The sequence below is a fragment of the Tamandua tetradactyla genome, chromosome 7, assembly GCF_023851605.1.
Source record: "Tamandua tetradactyla isolate mTamTet1 chromosome 7, mTamTet1.pri, whole genome shotgun sequence".
NCBI lineage: Eukaryota > Metazoa > Chordata > Mammalia > Pilosa > Myrmecophagidae > Tamandua > Tamandua tetradactyla.
Window position 1 is genome coordinate 117,313,234 of NC_135333.1, and position 4,029 is coordinate 117,317,262.

Below are 4,029 nucleotides of genomic sequence, written 5' to 3' on the forward strand. Positions count from 1 at the left end.
CCTGATGGGAAAAAAAAGATCTGTCCCTTAATCTCCATTTCCTTGTTATGGCTTATTAACAAAGTAAAGTGAATAATGTCTGTCTGTCCCTGTGTTACTTGAGATGCAAAGGAACAGTAGAATCTTTATAGAAAATTCTATATATTGTAGAGAATGGCATGAATAAAATTAAGACTTTATGGCACCTAGAAGAGTACCTTATTTTTCAAACAAAGATTTTGAGCATTAAATATTTGTACAATAACTGATCATATTCAAAGTAGGATGACTTCCCATTACCTTTGAAATGATGTCATATCGCAATGTAATCAAATGAGCTAAGTTTCCAAGGAAGACTCATGTAAATTTCCTCAGTGAATATTTGTCCATCACTTAGTTTGCACACAAGGTAATATATGAAAATTTCTGATTGTAAGATTATTATTTTTCTTTCATTTACCAAACTGTTCCATGGATTTTGTCCTAATATATTCCAAAAGTAAGTATGACTCTATTAGACTTTCAGGTTGTCGAATATGAATTTTGTGAGTATCAGTGAGAAGGTTGAAATCTATATATCTACATCAATATTAACCATGGTATGGAAATGAAGCAGAGAAAATTCAAATATGCATTTTTAAATAGGGGCATGCATATATAAGTGGTTTCCATAAAACCAAAAGAGCTTAAAGAGTATTTTACTTGACAATAGAATTGACACATTAAAGAAGCATTCTTCAACTTTCCTTATGGCATAAAATAATCAGCAGTCTTTTACAGACCAGTGTCTTCTGAAGGGCCTCAGGAACTCAAGTTTATATGCACAATATTTTCTATTTTATAAGTGAGAACTACAGTCAAGAAAGTATACATAAAATATTTGGCATCTGACATATTCAAGAATGCTTGCAACAGTTTGTTCAGATTTTCTTATGAACTCTCTTGACTCCATCTCAAATTGTTCCCAAATGCAATTATATGAAATATTTACTTTATTTAACAAATTATTCTTCTAATTATCAACTATAAACTTGGAGCTTATTTATCTCTTGTAGGTTATGCAGGCTAATCCATAAATCATTTCATACAGATCAAGATTATATCTTCTCTCATGAAAAATAATTATGGATAACTTCGTGAAATTTAGAAGTATATTTACTTTGAATGCATAAGCTTTTTCTCTTCTTCTATGCTTAGGTTGTATGTAAGTGGATAAAGGGAAAATACAAAAGGAAATAACCACTAGACAAAGGCCATAATAAGAAATGATTAACAGAATTTATTACCCACTTAACTTGAAATAAATTATGAGTTTGTGAATAACTGTTTACTTTTGTGAATACTAGAGATAAGAGTGTGTTATATGGACGTGTATTTCTCAAATTGTGCTAGATATTTTAGTTTTTATTACCATTCCTTTGCTGTATCTATTTCTCCCTTCCATGATGTTCCTTCCTTTATGGAGCTAAAAGTTAAAAAAAAATGATAATAACTAAGAGTTTTTGTTCCACTATGAATATTGACTGTTAAGAAAAGCCATACTTGGGGGAGGAGCCAAGATGGCAGCTTCGCAAGGTGTGGGTTTTAGTTCATCCTCCCAGACAGCTACTAAATAGTCAGGAGCAGTACAGAACAACTCCTGGGGCCATGTCAGTGACTGGACACACAGCATGCCCCAGTCTGGACTAGCTGGACCAGCTGCAAGCACCCCCAGAACCGTGAGTTCCCCAAGCCGTAGTGGCGGTGCTCCTCCCCCACAGGCTGCTTCCCACAGGGGAAAGGAAAGACACTTTAACAGCAGCAGGGGCTGAGCACAACTAAGCTGCAAGTGTGGAATTAATTCACAAATTCTGACTACTAAAAATAGGCCCCTAGCTCAGGTGAACCTAGTCAAAGCGGAGATCGCTGATTTTTACCCCTGGGCTAAGAGGGCAGGGCTGACAGAAAAAGCTGTGTTTCTACAGAGGTTTGGCTGCCCTCGGATACAGTGGCAGGACTTCTCAGACTGCAAATGCCCCAGGCATAGGCAGAAACAAGCTCCTTTGAGAGCTTGTCTGGACCTGGTGCTTTCCCCAGGGGAGGGGTGAGACCCAACTCAGGTGGAGACCCTCCCTCAAGGAATTCAGACATCAGGGCTTGGTAATTTGAAGCCATTAAAACCAGCCTACAACCTCTCCTCTACCTCCACCACACCCCCAGCGAGGAGAGTCTGCCAAAATTAAAGGCACCACATCATGTTATGCTGGTGGGACCTGCAGGCAGACAAGTGCCACATACTGGGCAGGATAAGAAAAACAGAGTCCAGAGACTTCACAGGAAAGTCTTTCAATCTGCTGGGTCTCACCCTCAGGGAGAACCAACTCAGGTGACACTTTCCTTCTGACAGGAAGCCAGTTTGGTCTAGGAAAATCCATCTGGGGTCTATAATACCTAAGTAGACCCTCCTAAGGGTGGGAGGAAAAAGGCACCATATAGGCAGGGCAAGAAACAAGAAAAAAAAACTGAACAATTCTTCTCTGTTAAACAAAACCTAAGCTAGTGGTCCAGAAAAAGCTGAACTGAATGTCAAAGAACAGACAGACAACAAACTCATCCAGCAAGAAAACCCTAGGTAAAAGAAGTGAAAATAATCTCCAGAATAAAATAATTAAGGCAATTAAATGCATAGATGACAGCAAAAAATAACAAATCACACTAGGAAAATTGAAGCTATGGCCCAGTTAAAGGAACAAGCCAACAATTCAAATGAGATACAGGAGCTGAAACAATTAATTCAGGATGTCCAAACAGACATGGGTAACCTCATCAAAAACCAAATCAACGCATTGAGGGGGGATATAAAGAAGGCAAGGAATGAACAAAAAGAAGAAAATGAAAATCTGAAAAAACAAATCACAGAACTTATGAGAATGAAAAGCACAGAGGAAGAGATGAAAAAAAAGCAATGGACACCTACAAGGTTAGATTTCAAGAGGCAGAAGATAGGATTAGTGAACTGGAGGATGGAACATCTGAAATCCAGCAAGCAAAAGAAAATATAGGGGAAAAAATGGAGAAGTGTGACAGGGACTCAGGGAATTGAATGACAATATGAAGCACATGAATACATGTGTCGTGGGTGGCCCAGAAGGAGAAGAGAAGGGAAAAGGAGGAGAAAAACTAATGGAGGATATTATTACTGAAAATTTCCCAACTCTTATGACAGACTTAAAATTACAAATCCCAGAAGTGCAGCTTACCCCAAAGAGAATAGAGTCAAATAGACGTACTCCAAGACACTTACTCCAAGAATGTCAGAGGCCAAAGAGAAAGAGAGAACCTTGAAAGAAGCAAGAGAAAAGCAATCCATCACCTACAAGGGAAGCCCAATAAGACTATGGATAGATTTATCAGCAGAAACCATGGAGGCGAGAAGACAGTGGGGTGATATATTTAATTTACTAAAAGAGAAAAATTGTCAACCAAGAATTCCTTATCCAGCAAAATTGTCCTTCAAATATGAGGGAGAAATTAAAACATTTTCAGACAAAAAAATCACTGAGCAAATTTGTGACCCAGAGACTAGTTCTGCAAGAAATACTAAAGGGAGCACTAGAGGCAGATACAAAGAGACGAAAGAGAGAGATATGGAGAAGAGTGTAGAAAGAAAGACTATCAGTAAAAGTAAAAAGAAGAAAAAGTAGATATATAAAATCTGAATAGAGGTCTGAAGTCTGTCTGAAGGAAACTCAAGCTTCAGACCCCCTGAGCCCGTCTGTGTCTTTCTTTCTCTCTTTCTCCCTTTCTTTCTTTCTTTCTCATCATTCCTTAATATCCTTCAAGCTCCATTCATACCAGAAGCAACATTTGGCACCCAACGTGGGGCTCAAAGAAGAAGACTCCAAATCAATATTAAGGAACCAAGGAAAAGTCTCATTAGAGGCACGTATGTCCAGCCAATAGAAGAGGACTCAAGTCATATTGGTAAAGTAAGCGTTTTCCTTGGATCATCAGGGTAACTGGTAATCATAATAGGCAGCTGGAGGAGTATGTATGTATGTATGTTTGTAT